Raw genomic sequence first — 17,946 nt, forward strand, 5'->3', positions numbered from 1 at the left:
TGTTGTATTGCATGAATGTATTTCTGATGTTGTTGATGGACAGTAGGCTATGTTGATTGACAGTATGATGCACACTTGCACTACAGCCCTACACTAAAGAGGAAAGATGAGAACTCTTCCAAGTTGTCTCCCTTGCTTTCATTTTAGTTGCTTTACCCTTTAACATCTGCATGATGTGAAATTATGATTGCTAATGTAAAAAAATAAATAAAACTTTCAGAGTGCTGCCTTGGAGCACTTTTGTGTCCCCACCAATCTCAAAATCAAACCTATTCCCTTGGGTTAGAGTGTCTGCCCTCAGACTGGAGAGTCGTGAGTTCAAATCCTGGCCGAGTCATACCAAAGACTATAAAAACAGGACCCATTGCCTCCTTGCTTGGCACTCAGCATCAAGGGTTGGGGGTTAAATCACCAAATGATTCCCGAGTGCGGCCTCCGCTGCCCTCACCTCCCAGGGGGTGAACTTGGGGATGAGGATCATTTCACCACACCTAGTGCGTGACTACCGTTGGGAACTTAACTTTAACTTACATAGGGACTGTGAATGATTCCAAAAAGTGCAGTTCCCCTTGAAATTAGAAAATAGAATAACAAGATATCATGTGAAGTGAAGGGAATTATATTTATATAGCGCTTTTCTCTACTGACTCAAAGCGCTTTACATAGTGAAACCCAATATCTAAGTTACATTTAAAACAATGTGGGTGGCACTGGGAGCAGGTGGGTAAAGTGTCTTGCCCAAGGACAAAATGGCAGTGACTAGGATGGCAGAAGCTGGGATCGAACCTGTTACCCTCAAGTTGCTGGCACGGCCACTCTACCAACTGAGCTATACCGCCCCAAGTAACAAGAACAGAATATATTAATAATTAAGTTCCTCATAGCAAATGTGATGAATGGGAAAAGCTTGACGAAGTGGCTGGGGAGAGGGAAGTCTGGGCTTCTCTGCTTAGGCTGCTGTCCCCGCGACCCCACGGAAGACGAGTGATGAATGGAGGAAATGACTTCTGTCTGATTATCACATTAATAACACAATAACAATCATGTGTCTGAGTACACATACTGATCAAATTATTTTAACACATCATTTTCATGTTAATGATAAAATATAAAGTTAGTAAAGATGTGAGAGTAAGAAGTGAACAAACCTGTTCTGTGTAACACAACTTGATGTTTCTAATAATGTCCAAAGTTGAGTGAGACGTGTGGAGTTGATGCTGACATGGAGGATGAATAAAGTGTAGTTAGTAGATGTGCCGAGGCTTAGAAGCGTGTGTGGAGTAAAGGAGGACTTTGCTGCGAAGAACATATCCTCCACGCATGCGTCACTTAGGGGCGGGGCCAACGAGTCATAGTGATGGGCAAGTCGTGAACAAACCATTCAAAATGTATGTTTTCATGGTGCCCACACAAAACATGGCAACAAATGATATTTCAAATATATAAACCGTATTTTACTTTAAATCATGTATGTATGAAAATAATTAAAGGCCCACTGAAAGCCACTACTAGCGACCACGCAGTCTGATAGTTTGTATATCAATGATGAAATATTAACATTGCAACACATGCCAATACGGCCGGTTTAGTTTACTAAATTACAATTTTAAATTTTCCGCGGAGTTTCTTGTTGTAAAAGTCGCGGAATGATGACGCGTGTTTTGTGACGTCTCGTGTTGTAGCGAACATATTAGCCCAGCACCACACACGGCTAAAAGCTGTCTCTTTTCATTGCATAATTACACAGTATTTTGGACATCTGTGTTACTGAATCTTTTGCAATTTGTACAAGTAAAAAGGGAGACTATAATTAAGAATTTTGTTGGTGGAAAGCGGTGGATTGCAGCTGCCTTTAGCACTGAAACACAGCCGGTGTTTATTTGTTTGTTGTGAAGCTTTAACACAGAGCGGTCAAGCGAACATGTTTCTCTACATCAACCAGCAAGTTTTCGGATGGGAAAATTGTGATATTAAGTCGGCTCTTACCGGAGACTTCAGTGGATTATGGGACCTCCTCCTGCAGCTGTCAAAAAGGCAGTTGTGATCTTGGCTCCTCTCAGAGACACTGGCGTTCACCACAGCCATCAAACTTTCTGGTATGACTTTAGAATCTCACTAAAATACTATTAACACAAATAGGCAGATAAGGGATTTTCCAGGATTATCCTAGTAAATGTGTCTGATTACATCTGAAACCCTGCCACTGCTGCCGGCCGGATGTGTTGCTTTTTTTTTTGTGCTTCACTCTAACTTTCCTCATCCGCAAATCTTTTATCTTCGCTCAAATTAATGGGGAAATCATGGCTTTCTCGGTCCGAATAGCTCTTGCTGCTTGAGGCTATGATTATAAACAATGTGAGGATGTGAGGAGCCCTACAACCCGTGACATCACGCGCACATCGTCTGCTACTTCCGGTAAAGGCAAGGCTTTTTTATTAGCGACCAAAAGTTGCGAACTTTAACGTGGATGTTCTCTACTAAATCCTTTCAGTAAAAAATATGGCAGTGTCGTGAAATGATCAAGTATGACACATATAATGGAACTTCTATCCCTGTTTAAATAAGAACATCTAATTTCAGTAGGCCTTTAAATCATGTATGTATGAAAATAACTAACTAGTACTGTTTTTAATGCGCTTATTGTGTTGTCTGTCTAATTGTAATAAATGCAGACGAGGCGTGTTCAACGTTGACTCACACAGCGTGCTCATAACCACATTCTAGCTGTCTGCATGGCGACATACGACACCACTTCACGGGGCTACCGCGCATGCTCGTCACCACTGTTGCATGCTGGGTAGTGTAGTTCTGAAAACTCCCTAGCTCAAAACATCACAACTATGACTCTTTGGCCCCGCCCCTACGGACGCTTGCTTGGAAGACATGCGCTTTGTGGCAAAGTCCTCCTTTTCTCCACACACGCTTCTAAGCCTCGGCACATCTCCTCACATCGCTACTAACTACACTTTATTCATCCTCCGTGTCAGGATAAACTCCACTCGTCTCAGCCAAATTTGGAGATTATTAGGCCCGCTTAGCTTGATAGTTGTTTGAGCGCGCCAATTAGCTTAGCATGCTAGTTAGCTTAGCTTGTTAGCCGCTAACAAAGAGACGCGGATTTGATCAACACATCGCTTAGTTAAGCTCAAGTGTGAGTGTAAAGTGTTGTGATTGTGTGAAAATGTGCGAAAGAACGATAGAAAAGTATAAGGAGGAACTTTGTTGTGTGAAAATGTGTGAAAGAACGATAGCAGAGTACAAAGAGGAACTTTCTCGGACAAAAGAAGAGAACGAGAGACTACGTCAACTATTGGAAGCTGTTTTCAAGAAACCTCAAGTTGTGTTACACAGAACAGGTTTGTTTACTTCTTACTCTCACATTTTTACTAACTTTATATTTCATCATGAACATGACGTGTTTGCAGCAGTCATTTCCATTAGATCAGGGGTGTCCAAACTTTTTCCACAGAGGGCCGAACACGGAAAAATGTTAGCATGCAGGGGCCATTTTGATATTTTTCATTTTCAAACCATAACAAAATATATGGATTTTATTTTAATCCTTAGGGCTCCTGGGGAGCATAAAGGGCCTCAGTCAGTAAAATGTTAAAAAAAAGTCAAATTATTATTATTTTTTATTTAATGCTTACAGTAAATCTCTATATCAACTTGAGGTTGATATACAGTAAAACAAATAAGGTTTTATGCCTTTTCTGTCAAAGACAACTTAGTTTTTTATAGGAAAACTGAACTATGAAGTATTTAGATTGATAGATATATAAATAGATAGATAGATGGATAGGACTTTATTGATTCCTTCAGGAGAGTTCCTTTATTTAGCAATTAAACCTCTCAAAGATCAATAATGCAGGACATCATTGATTTGAATTATTTAATTTTTTTGAGTAATCACAGTGAAAAGTTAAATAAAATCCTACTAAATATAATTGAGATCCGAAACGTTCCCCATTCATAAAATGATGCATTTTTATTAGTTTTTTTTTTAAACTTTAAACACTTAAATTTCAAGATCAACTTCCGATATATCTGTTGATTTTAAGTTTGAACTATTATTTTGTTTATTTTATGCTCTTTTGTCAAAATTTGATGTTTTTATATGGCAACCACAAAACATACGCAATATTTTTTCCACATAAAACATTTTAAAATGATAATTTTTAAGTAATAATTCATTATGACAGATTTTTTTTGTCCTTTTTTTTGAGCAATGGAAAAAAAAAGAAAATAAAGACAAAAGGGAAAAAAAACTGCCTGCATGGCAGCTTTGTGTCAACATTGCCACTTTTTCTCATTAGATTTCACCTCATTCCACATTTTTTAGATGTTTTTTTTTTTAAATTTTTGCAATACTATCAATTTTGCAATTTAAGCAGAATGTGTGGCAGGCCGGTAAACAATTAGCTGCGGGCCGCACTTTGGACACCCCTGCATTAGATAATGTTCAAATAGAGGTGATTTGGCACACTTATGATTAAAAAAACAAAAATAATGTTGTTTTTCATCAGATATGTAGTAGTATTGTATATGTGGACGGGGGCCCTGCTTTGGTAATAATGTGTACCCCTTTCAGAGATCACATTTAGTTCCACTTCAAACATTCACATGATGGACAATAAGATAAGATGGTATAATGTGAGGGCTTCACGGTGGAAGAGGGGTTAGTGCGTCTGCCTCACAAAACGAAGGTCCTGAGTAGTCAGGGTTCAATCCCTTTGTGAAATTTGCATGTTCCCCTGTGACTGCGTGGGTTCCCGCCGGGTTCTCCGGCTTCCTCCCACTTCCAAAGACATGCACCTGGGGATAGGCCCCTCCCACCTCCAAAGACATGCACCTGGGGATAGGTTGATTGGCAACACTAAATGGTGCCTAGTCCGTGAATGTGAGTGTGAATGTTGTCTGTCTATCTGTGTTGGCCCTGCGATGAGGTGGCGACTTGTCCGGGGTGTACGCCGCCTTCCGCCCGATTGTAGCTGAGATAGGCACCAGCTCCCCCCGTGACCCCAAAGGGAATAAGCGGTAGAAATGGATGGATGGGTATAACGTGAACAGTTGTGGAACCTTTTTACTCGGGGGGGGGGGGATCTCGTTGGAAGCGCGATGTATGAGCAGACGCCGTTTGGGTACAACAAAATGGTGGCTGCCAATGTAGTTTACAACGTCACTACATCAGTAGTTGTCAAACTTTTTTCACCAAGTACCACCTCAGAAAATACTTGGATTTCCAAGTACCACCATCATGAACAGCATTAAAGTACAGTAGCATAGTAGGCCTTAATTATTCATAAAAAACACAGAAGGCACATTATTTAACAAGTATATTTGATATTCTTAGTTACTGTAACATTACACACAGTTTGAACAGTAACACTGTGTTTGAATGTAAGAAAATAAAACACTGTACTAAATAATGAAATAATATTTGGCGTACCACTAGGTGATGCCCGTGTACCACTAGTGGTACAACTACCACAGTTTTAGAATGCACGATTGGTTCAGGAAGACATGATCAATGTATGCGTGCACAAAGACAACGTCACTCGGTAGGTTGTGAGTTCAAATCCCGGCCGAGTCATATCAAAGACTATAAAAATGGGACTCATTCCTTTCCTGCTTGGCACTCAGCATCAAGGGTTTTTAATTGGGGGTTAAATCACTAAAAATGATTCCCGGGCGCGGCACCGCTGCTGCCCACTGCTCCCCTCACATCCCAGGGGGTGATCAAGGGGATGGGTCAAATGCAGAGGACACATTTCACCACACATAGTGTGTGTGTGACAATCATTGCTACTTTAACTTTTTAACTTCCTTTTTACTTGTTTTGAGTCAGTTATGTTCCTGCATGTTGTCACTACCATAGTTTTCTTTTTTGCAATCTTTATTTGAATAACAATGTCATATAAAAGATGACATACTGATCATTTAAAAATAAGTGGCTTGTTTAAAAAAAAACATCAGCATTTCAAAAATAAGTCACATGATGGGAGTCAATGGCGCCCCCTCGCGTCATTCATTGCAATGACAGAAGAGTGAAAGTGATTGAAATCGTGGCCATAATACTCCCTGATTTTTTAAATCATGTTTATATTCTTGTTCCCTTTCACTCCAAGGTAAGTTAGTTCTTATACAAAACACTGAATATGTAGTTAGTTCTTATACATTTTCAAATATCACAGAATGTGAGGTTTCAAAATCACCTTTGTTAAAAATGTGTAAGTCTAGGAAGTGACGTAGTCTTCCAGTACCTATGGAGTAGTGACATTGACCACCAACACTGGAATATGTTTGATTTATTTCATTACAGCACGTCCCCAAACGTTCAAGCATAATCTAGTCTAGGAAGTGACGTAGTCTTCCAGTACCTATGGAGTAGTGACATTGACCACCAACACTGGAATATGTTTGATTTATTTCATTACAGCACGTCCCTAAACGTTCAAGCATAATCTAGTCTAGGAAGTGACGTAGTCTTCCAGTACCTATGGAGTAGTGACATTGACCACCACCACCGGAATATGTTTGATTTATTTCATTACAGCACGTCCCTAAACGTTCAAGCATAATCTAGTCTAGGAAGTGACGTAGTCTTCCAGTACCTATGGAGTAGTGACATTGACCACCAACACCGGAATATGTTTGATTTATTTCATTACAGCACGTCCCTAAATGTTCAAGCATAATCTAGTCTAGGAAGTGACGTAGTCTTCCAGTACCTATGGAGTAGTGACATTGACCACCAACACTGGAATATGTTTGATTTATTTCATTACAGCACGTCCCCAAACGTTCAAGCATAATCTAGTCTAGGAAGTGACGTAGTCTTCCAGTACCTATGGAGTAGTGACATTGACCACCAACACCGGAATATGTTTGATTTATTTCATTACAGCACGTCCCTAAACGTTCAAGCATAATCTAGTCTAGGAAGTGACGTAGTCTTCCAGTACCTATGGAGTAGTGACATTGACCACCAACACCGGAATATCTTTGATTTATTTCATTACAGCACGTCCCTAAATGTTCAAGCATAATCTAGTCTAGGAAGTGACGTAGTCTTCCAGTACCTATGGAGTAGTGACATTGACCACCACCACTGGAATATGTTTGATTTATTTCATTACAGCACGTCCCTAAACGTTCAAGCATAATCTAGTCTAGGAAGTGACGTAGTCTTCCAGTACCTATGGAGTAGTGACATTGACCACCACCACTGGAATATGTTTGATTTATTTCATTACAGCACGTCCCTAAACGTTCAAGCATAATCTAGTCTAGGAAGTGACGTAGTCTTCCAGTACCTATGGAGTAGTGACATTGACCACCAACACTGGAATATGTTTGATTTATTTCATTACAGCACGTCCCCAAACGTTCAAGCATAATCTAGTCTAGGAAGTGACGTAGTCTTCCAGTACCTATGGAGTAGTGACATTGACCACCACCACTGGAATATGTTTGATTTATTTCATTACAGCACGTCCCTAAACGTTCAAGCATAATCTAGTCTAGGAAGTGACGTAGTCTTCCAGTACCTATGGAGTAGTGACATTGACCACCAACACTGGAATATGTTTGATTTATTTCATTACAGCACGTCCCCAAACGTTCAAGCATAATCGTCACCATTGAACACAGCGTCCAGCAGTGGAAACGTTGCTTTATTTACTATCAAGTTCCTTTTTTTAATTGTTGAAATGAAATCAGCAGTGACGGGCTGGTTGTTGTTTGATAGCGGCTAAATTAGCATGTGGCAATATTTGTAGATGGGATCACGTCTGCGCCGAGTGGATGCTCAAAGGCTTGAAACAGCGCTTGTGTCTTCTTCCTTACGTTTACTTGAACATCATCATCCAGCACCAACTGCTGCTCACAGTCACTTGAACTGCATGCCATGACACCTACTAACTCAAAAGTGCAGATTTGAACCATTGGAATCATTTCTATAGTTTGAAAACAACCAGCAGGCAGCATTTAAGTGTTAATTATGTTGTTTTATCCCCAGGCAGCAAAGTTAATTGCCTTGTTTGTGCTGTTTTGCAAGACCCGTGTCACATGACTTCAAACTTGACACCTCATTGGCTGACAGTCTTCTTTTAACGGAAGTGAGTCTTGCTTTTTGAAGCAGTACATTTTTCAGCACTGCATTTTTTTACTGAATTTTGATGCACTGAATTTTTAACTAACTGTATCGTTTCGGATCAAAAAGCATTCTAAAAAAAGATCATTCCTGAATCCAAATACACAAAAACAGGTACCAACAAGAAAGACAAGTAGGTTTTGTATTATAGGATCCCAAACTAAGAGGGGTTTTGAGACAATAACAAAATTTAAAGCCTTGAAATTAATATAAGAAAAATCCAATTAAATCTCCATTTAAAAAAAAAAAAGTGCCCTGGTTTAAGAGAACACGTTTAAATGTCAGCAACAACATGAAAATAACTGACCTTTAACTATGATATTTTTATACGCGAACATGATTATAGGACATACACACAATAAACATGATTATAGGACATACACACAATAAACATGATTATAGGACATACACACAATAAACATGATTATAGGACATACACAAAATAAACATTATTATAGGACAAACACACAAACAATATTATGGGCATCCACAAAATTTAAAATTGCAATTTAGTAAACTAAAAAGGCCGTGTTGGCATGTGTTGCAGTGTTAATATTTCATCATTGATATATAAACTATCAGACTGCATGGTCGGTAGTAGTGGCTTTCAGTAGGCCTTTAAATAAAGAATCAAAGATGTATTTTATATGACGTAAATATTGCAAACTGGAGAACAAATAATAAGACTGACTTATTAGCGTCCTGTCTTTTTTTCTCCGTCAAAGTGCTGTCACGACAGTTAGCACACTTGATGTTACAAGGCAGTACTGCTCATATATATCCCACTGCCTTTTAACGTCAAGTGTGCTAACTGTCGTGAAAGCACTTCGACGAAGAAAGAAGTGAGCAGGACGCTAATAAGTCAGTCTTATTTTTGTTCTCCACTTTGAAATATTTACGTCGTATAAAATACATCTTTGATTCTTTATTCAAGGATAAACATCGTCTGGATGCGCTAGAAATGGGCGCCTCAAGGACGGGACGGTTGCATGTTTCATAGTAATAGTCGTTGTGACGTGTAGAGGACGAGGAAGTTTATTACTATTGTGGGGGAGTTTTCTGTGTCTACGTACCTTGGACACATCCGTACACCCACCGGAGTGACGCCACGCTCTCTCCGCCGTGTGTTTGAGGAGCCTGCAAAAGACTTGCACATACATGTAACAATCTTGTTCAATCAACAATACGGTTTGGTATAAACCTAAAAAAAACAAAAAACAATACAACCATAAAGGAAAAAAGTTGGCTTTTGCGCCACTAGCTTAATGCTAACCTACAATGGACGACCACATTGATAGGCTAACAAAAATTAGCATTGCGATCGTTTTAAATTTGTACAAAGGTTTAACAAGTAATATTTTAGTTTAACAAAAGTGACATAAGACAACAGTCAACAGATGAATTGTTCTTCCATCCATCCATCCATCTATTTTCCATCCGGGGGTCGCTGGAGCCTATCTCAGCTGCAATCAGGCAGGAGGTTGTCACGTTCGGAACACATTGTGATGCGTGGGGATGTCAACTCAAGATGCACGGGACCAGACAAGCAAGTTAGCAGGTAGGAGCTGGATTTGATATATAAAATAATAAAAGAACACTGATACAAAGGCAAAAGAAAGCGCGTGCAACGCACGGGGAGCTAGGCTAAACGCTAACACTGAGTAAAAAGTCCACAGAAGCGCGTGTCGAGCGCACAGAAGCTAAGAAGGAACGTAGCAAGCCAGAACAGGACAAACTTAACCAAACGTGAGTGTTGCATAAAGCAAGTGAAGAACTCAGACCCAACAAAGGCAGGTATAAATACAGAAATGGTCATCAAAGACATGTGTGCGCCGGGCGCCAGTGCAGTTGGAACAAATGGTGACCAATACAAACTAGGAAGTGCACTAACTAAAAATCGGAAGAATCAAACCATAAACAAGAAACACAAAAGACTCAAATATAGACAAAAGATGTGATCCGGGAATCGGATCACAACAGAGGTGGTGTACATCCTGGACAAGTCGCCACCTCATCGCAGGCATTTTTACTTACATACATATATTCACCAAACTGTGTAGAAACTAAACTTTGTACTACTAGGCCTTCATGCCCATCAAATCTTCAAACTCTGATTTAGTATGGGACATTATTGCCAGGTCTTCTTGTGTCGCGAAATTGTGAAATTACATTTTTTCCACTCACAAAGACCCCAAACGTCCAGATTTTTAACCGCTGATTTGTATTTTTGATGTTCAGTTGGCCGAGCAGAGGAATTAGTTGTCACGACAGCAAACTGTGTCTTCTTACATCACACCTTCAACCATCCTCCATTGCAGCAAATACATTACATTTCCTACAGGTATTATTATCACTGAAGGACTGTAGAACATGGCTAAACATGTTACACACAAAGGACGGGCAAGCTAAGAGCTAAGCTAGCCACTAAAGTAGCTTGAAACAAGAATAAATAAGTGCTTAGTCATTTTCCCAATTCAAAATGAATTGGCTGTTTTTCAAACTTCCACCATTTCCACTTTTTTCAAGTGATTCAAATCATTCCATCTTCAACAAATTTCACTTAACCTGGACATTCAAACTATCATTTTTCCAAGTTCAAAACATTTCCAAGAATACCCAGAATTTCCGTTTTTTCAAACCCTTTTTTCTACTTTTTTTGTGTTGACCACATTTTTAGAACCACTTCAACCGTTCCATCAGCAAATAATTCTTCCTAATGAGGACAAAAAACTTTTTTTTTCTCTGGAAAAATTCCTGATTTTCCCACAATTCCAGGAATTCCATAATACTATTTCACAACAAAAAAATGTTACTACTGCAACATTTTTCGACCGATTTGAAAAATTCCAACTCATTCAAAACATTCATATATTTTAGCATTTTCTAAAAGTATTTAGATTTTCCCAAATTTCCCAATTTTAATGAAATTCTCATTGAAAATAATGGTACGTTTTCCAAAGTTCCACATCTCCAACATTTTTCATCTGATTCACCATTGTCAAACTGTTCAGCCTATTCGGTAATCACGGGGTTTCCTTGACCAATTCCAAAAATTCCCAGAATTCCACGTTTTCTGTGACATTTTTCCCCGTTCAAAATTAATTTGCCAATTTTCAAAATGCCACCATTTCCACATTTTTCAACCGATTCAAACAATTCCACCTTCAAACTATTCCACACTGTCAAATCAATCCTTTTAATCCGGACAGAAAACAAAGTTGTTTTTTTGAATTGGAAAAATTCCCAGTTTTCTTGAAATTCAAGGAATTCCCAAAAATGATTTCTCAATCAAGTATGTTACGACTTCAACATTTCTCAACCGATTTGAAAAATTCCAACACCCCCCATTTCAACTCATCCAGAACATTCACATTTTTTTTTAGCATTTTCAAACTGGTGTCCCTGTGAAGAGTGAAGATGATGAGGTGAAAGGTGAAAGTGAGGAGAGGGGAGGGGGGGAGCCTCCAAGCAGCAGCTCAACACAACACATGACAACAGAAGCTGATGGAGACCACTGTGGAGGATCACAAGCAGACAAGCTCTTAGCTCCACTATCAGATAGTGAGGACACAACGTCACACTCTCCTGACACTGATGATGAAGACTCTAAAGATGATAAGACATGTCACACTGACAACACACACTTCACATGTTCTCACTGTCACAAAACCTTTCAATACCGTCGTAATCTGAAAAGACACATGAGAAGACACACCGGAGAAAAACCTTTTTCTTGCTCAGAATGTGGTAAAGGTTTTGGACTTAGTCACGATTTGAAAAGACACATGAGAACACACACTGGAGAAAAACCTTTTTCTTGTTCAATATGTGGTAAAGGTTTTACAAGAAGTACATATGCGAAAGTACACATGAGAACACACACTGGTGAAAAACCTTTTTCTTGTTCAACCTGTGGTAAACGTTTTCTTGTAAGTCACAATTTGAAAGTACACATGAGAACACACACTGGTGAAAAGCCTTTTTCCTGTTCAATCTGTGGTAAAGGTTTTACAACATGTACATATGTGAAAGTACACATTAAAACACACACTGGTGAAAAATCACATTCCTGTTCAATCTGCAACAGAAGCTTTTGTGACCGATCGACCCTTGTAAGACACATGAGAAGACACCCAGGAGAGAAAGTGTTGAGTTGCAGTGTGTGTGGTGAAAGATTGTCTTCTAAGTACCAGTGTAAGAAACACAAGTGTGCTGGTGAGAACAGCAGCAGCAAATGAAACTGCAGGATTTGAAATAAACTGTCCAGACTTTCATTTTGACTTTCTAACAACATCAGCACATATAACATGTGTGACATTGTTGTTTGTCTAACAATATTTTTAAATTTCTTCTACATTTATTGCTGAGATATTTTATGACAGTGCTTTTTTCAGTCAAATACATGCATAAATATGCAACATTGTGTACTTTTATTAAAACACGGACAGAACAATTTAAGTAAAAAGGTGGGAGTAAATAGTACGGGAAATATTTTACATGCAATAAACATTTTATATGTGTGTGTGTATATATATATATTGTGTATATTCCAGATATAATTTTAGACTTATTCATATGAAATATTGAAGTATTACATATTTGTATTTGTAATTGTTAATAATCCCATAGATTATCACCTTTATATGATATACATATGTACTGGTTCACATCTGAAACATCTTCTGGACCACTTCAGGAAGCATATTATTATTTACTTTATACATCATTTCAACAATACAATTTTAAAATGTGTGACTTTTTGAATCATCTGTTGGGTCTCTTTAATCTATTTTATTCATTATATTTTTTACTCTGTATTATGATGATTGTGTTGTGATTGTTATATATGTATGTCCCCAGGCCTTTATGTAATATAAAAGTGAGAGAAAATGACTGAATTATTTGTGGAAGGATGGTTTTGTTTTTACTTACATTTGTGGATATATTAAATAAATCCAGTATTGTGTTTTAAATATTTTTTATGTTTTTTTGCTTTATTTTAACATCCCCAAAACATCAATATCAGTCAAAGTTTGGAGTGTCAGACAAAAGCCAATATTGTACATCATCCCACAGAGATTTACTTTGCATACATTCATAAAATAAACTGTTTATTTTGTTTCCCTATCACAAAAACGAACAAGTGTTCTCTGGCACTGCAGATCAACAGTGGGGCACGTGCCCCAGTAAAATATGTCTGGCGACGCCCCTGACCTATCCATGAGTAAAGTGCACGAAGCGCAGGAAGCCATACTCACAGAAACTTTCCGTCGCCGAGTGGAGTGCCAGCTGTCTTCGGGAAGTGGCGGTCACGGTGGCGGGGGAGTAGCTTCCTTCAGACCGGCGCTGCCTTTCTCCGGGCGGAGTGGTGAGACAGAGATCGGGTGATTTGCAAGTTAAATTGAAATATTAAATATGTTCGAGAAGTTGTAAATAAAGCTGCAAAACAGTTAAAAGCACACAAATAGAACGATACTTTGCTTTTTTGCAACAAGAGCAGTCAGCGAGCAGTCATTCACGTTGACCCAGAACCGGAAGTTCAACCGGAATTATATGCATCAAGTGTTCCACTACCTCCAAATCAATACCAAGCCTCAACAGCACGACTTCTTGGTACTTTTGTGTGAGTTAATAATATTGATTGTTTTTGTGATAAATTTGTATTGCAACATTTAAAAACAAGATTATTATTGATAACTGTGGTCCTTTTGCTACCCTTTGTTTTTTTTGGTTTTCATATCATCATTTACATGTAGCTTTATTTACATTTGCAAGTCCAGTACGCTAGATGGCTGTAGTGTAAATGCATAATGTGTTTTGTTGCGCCCAAAAAAGTGTTAATACTGTAAATATTGGATTTATTATGCACCAGCTGTTTGATTCTAACATTCATCTTAGTTATAGTTTTAATTACCTCATTTGGTGGGTGTTAACGTCATGAGAAATTGCTAATGCTAACCAGTAGCATGTCAATAGCTAAGCCAATGTATATTAGCATCAAGCTACCATAACTTTTATAGCGTTTTTTTGAGTCCATTTCTTTGTTGGCATCGACAATTGCAACATTTACCTAAACGTAGTTTGACTCAGACTGCTCTCAGTGCTGCTGGGGTGATCTCCAAATGCCAAACAGAGGTCAAATGAGTTTCAAATTGGATATTCAACAGACATTCAACATACAGCCAGGCTGACTGTTTGTTCCCGGCACTGAAAACTCATGCCACGTCTGTCAGTCCCTGCTGACAAGTGCTTTAGTTTAAGGGACCGTCAATAAAGTACTTGACATTGGCTCACTAAATAACTGATAAATGGGTTGTACTTGTATAGCGCTTTTCTACCTTCAAGGTACTCAAAGCGCTTTGACACTACTTCCACATTTACCCATTCACACACTGCCATGCAAGGCGCCAACCAGCACCCATCAGGAGCAAGGGTGAAGTGTCTTGCTCAGGACACAACGAGGTTGGTTCTAGGTGGGATTTGAACCAGTGACCCTCAGGTTGCGCACGGCCACTCTCCCACTGCGCCACGCCGTCCCTACAACTAAGAAGATTTCAAATGTCAGTAGCTTTAGTCATGTGACCTAGAACCTCAAACCTACTTTCATATTGTTTGTTCATCACTGCTGTAGTCGGCTCATGCCTTGAACTGTCCGGTTTTAAGGGATAAACAGTAGAAAATGGATGGATGGATGTTTAGTGACAGAGTGGAAACTGTCAAACTTCAAGCCCACCAAGTGCTTGAACCCAAGGCAGTTTTGGGAGAAAAGTTTACTGGTCAGATGAGACTTTGCCTCACCTCCAATCAAGAGTGAAAAGGCTGATCTTTGTACACAAGCAGCTTTTCCAGCAAGACAACAATATTAAACACACATAAAAACTGTTTTCAAAGGGTTTCAGGCAGGTTTCTGGAATGTCCGTTCCAGAGACTGGACCTTAACCCTGCTAAACATTTGAGAACATTGCTTTGAACTGGCTCTGTGTCAAGAAAGCAACACATTTCAATCAAATCTACCAGTGTTTCCAAGAACGGGGTCAAATATGCAAGCAAACTGTTGCCAGAAGCATCTTGCTTCATTTTTATTTATTTTTACGTGTTGTGAAGAAACCCTGAATTGCTCCGTCGTAAGAACATCAGACTTTCATTCTGACTTCCAGGATTCAAGTCCATAACTTTTATGGACAGAATTTCGAGGCGCAGTCAAGGCGTTGAGGGGATCGGGTTTGGTGACTGCAGGATTAGGTTCCTGCTTTTTGCAGATGATGTGGTCCTGATGGCTTCATCTGGCCAGGATCTTCAGCTCTCACTGGATCGGTTCGCAGCCTAATGTGAAGCGACTGGGATGAGAATCAGCACCTCCAAGTCTGAGTCCATGGTTCTTGCCCGGAAAAGGGTGGAGTGCCATCTGCGGGTTGGGGAGGAGACCCTGCCCCAAGTGGAGGAGTTCAAGTACCTCGGAGTCTTGTTCACGAGTGAGGGAAGAGTGGATGGTGAGATCGACAGGCGGATCGTAATGCGGACGCTGTATCGATCCGTTGTGGTGAAGAAGGAGCTGAGCCGAAAGGTAAACCTCTCAATTTAACGGTCGATCTACGTTCCCATCCTCACCTATGGTCATGAGCTTTGGGTTATGACCGAAAGGACAAGATCACGGGTACAAGCGGCACAAATGAGTTTCCTCTGCCTGGGTGGTGGGTCTCTCCCTTAGAGATAGGGTGAGAAGCTCTGTCATCCGAGGGGACCTCAAAGTAAAGCCGCTGCACGTCCACATGGAGAGGAGCCAGATGTGGTGGTCCGGGCATCTGGTCAGGATTTAGGGCACGTCCAACCGGTAGGAGGCCACGGGGAAGACCCAGGACACGTTGGGAAGACTATGTCTCCCGGCTGGCCTGGGAACGCCTTGGGTTCCCCCGGGAAGAGCTAGACGAAGTGGCTGGGGAGAGGGAAGTCTGGGCTTCCCTGCTTAGGCTGCTGGCCCCGTGACCTGACCTCGGTTAAGTGGAAGAAGATGGATGGATTGATGGATGGATTAAGTAATGAAGTTAAAAATTGTACTGATATGATCCAGTTTAAGAGGTTGTTCCAATTAATAGTGCTTACAAAGTACAAAGAAGAGGAATTATGAGAAAAACTTCAACATAATTGAAAATAAGATATTCTTCATCTCAGTATGCTAATAATGACTGAATTAATGAATTACATATTACAAAACTGTTGTATTACTCATTCACGGATGTCATTTGACTACAAAAAAGGTCAGTAAATGAATGTATATATTTGTAAACGCTCTGAAGTGGGAAAGGGGTAGGATTAAATAAGCTTTGCTTCTTCCTACTCCTTTTCGGACATGATGTAATGTGAAATGGTATTAAAGTGTCTGATGTATTATGTTGTAAGTATGTTCATGTTCGGAATAAACACAAGAAAGAAATAAAAGAAAGAAAGTATTGATCGATTGACTGAGTTTATAATGCAGTATTACCAAGTGATAAAGTAACAGCACAAAGCACACATCAGTCATATTAAATGATGCATCATGGACAATACTGTAATGACATCAAATAGATATTTTTAATTTCACCAGAGTACCTGGTTGGTTTCACATCTTGTTCAACCACTTACCAGAGGGAACAAGATAGCTCTTTTTTCAAAAATCATCAAAAAAGTACAGGAAGGGTATGGTGCCATGACCCGGAGTCAAACCAGGGTTGCTGCAGCCACAACACAGAGTACTAACCACTATACCATCACAGCTGTAACAAACCATCCTGAATGATAATGTGTTTGCTTCCCTGTTCATGTTCATAGACAGAATAGTCACAACTAGTTTGAATGCTAGTGACCAAGCCCCAACATGTTTTACTCTAACAAGAGGAAGCCGTGCTCAGGTAAGATTTGTATTGTTTCACCTTTTTCCTCACCCACTTTATTCTGATTGAATGTCCCAAGTATACCAACAGATACATCTTCCAGATATCTATTCACAATGATAATAAAAAAAAAAAATGCATGTTCCAGTTAGTAGATATTTATGTTAAATGCAAAAAAACACTCCTGAAGAAATTGCACTGAATTTTGTTTCAGTTCAATTAACAAAAAACAACGAGCTAGTCAGGAGTTGAACCTAGAATCTTCTGATCCGTAGTCAGACGCGTTATCCATTGCACCACTAGCCCTATGTGAAGCCTGATTTTACTGTAGTACAAGTTGTATATTGTAAACATCTTACTCCAAAGGAACACACAGTTTACATGAGGCTTACTACCAAAACAGGGCTTTACTGACTGCTTATGTTGGACTTTAAAATCTAGTGACCTTCTATTTGTTGCAGCCTGGGCCTTCAGCAGCTCTACCTGTTGCAGCTAACCTCCACTAAAAATTAAAATAAAATGCTTCTGGCAAAATTTTGGGGAGCATCCAAGTTAAATGCAGCTCAGAGTTGGCAACTTCGGGAGAGGAGCTTCTTTTTTGGTCAAAACCTTCTTTGTTGATGAGGATGTAAAACTGGCCTATCTGTCAAAAATGAGCTTTGGGTTCAAGCACTTGGGGAGCTTGAACTTTGACAGTTCCCAGCTTGTCACTGAACATGCTGACTAATTCACTTTCACCTGAGATTGCCAATATGGATGTTATCTCAGATGTTGGACATATCAGCATATCAAAGGTCCTGGGTAGCTCAGTCGGCAGAGCATCAGACTTTTAATCTGAGGGTCCAGGGTTCAAGTCCCTGTTTAAGTGGCTGATGCTGACCTCCATACATTTCTCAAAAAATGTCCCTTTGCCCCCCTGCA

At 39.6% G+C, this 17,946-nt stretch overlaps 1 non-coding gene across 1 annotated transcript; it reads left to right on the forward strand.

Annotated features, from left to right (window-relative positions):
• The first annotated feature begins 17,820 nt into the window (after positions 1-17,820).
• On the forward strand, positions 17,821-17,893 carry trnak-uuu (transfer RNA lysine (anticodon UUU)). The gene has a single exon. It is a non-coding gene; the product is annotated as a tRNA-Lys (tRNA).
• The last annotated feature ends 53 nt before the right edge of the window (positions 17,894-17,946 follow it).

This window comes from Nerophis ophidion, unplaced genomic scaffold (assembly GCF_033978795.1).
Source record: "Nerophis ophidion isolate RoL-2023_Sa unplaced genomic scaffold, RoL_Noph_v1.0 HiC_scaffold_277, whole genome shotgun sequence".
Taxonomy (NCBI): domain Eukaryota; kingdom Metazoa; phylum Chordata; class Actinopteri; order Syngnathiformes; family Syngnathidae; genus Nerophis; species Nerophis ophidion.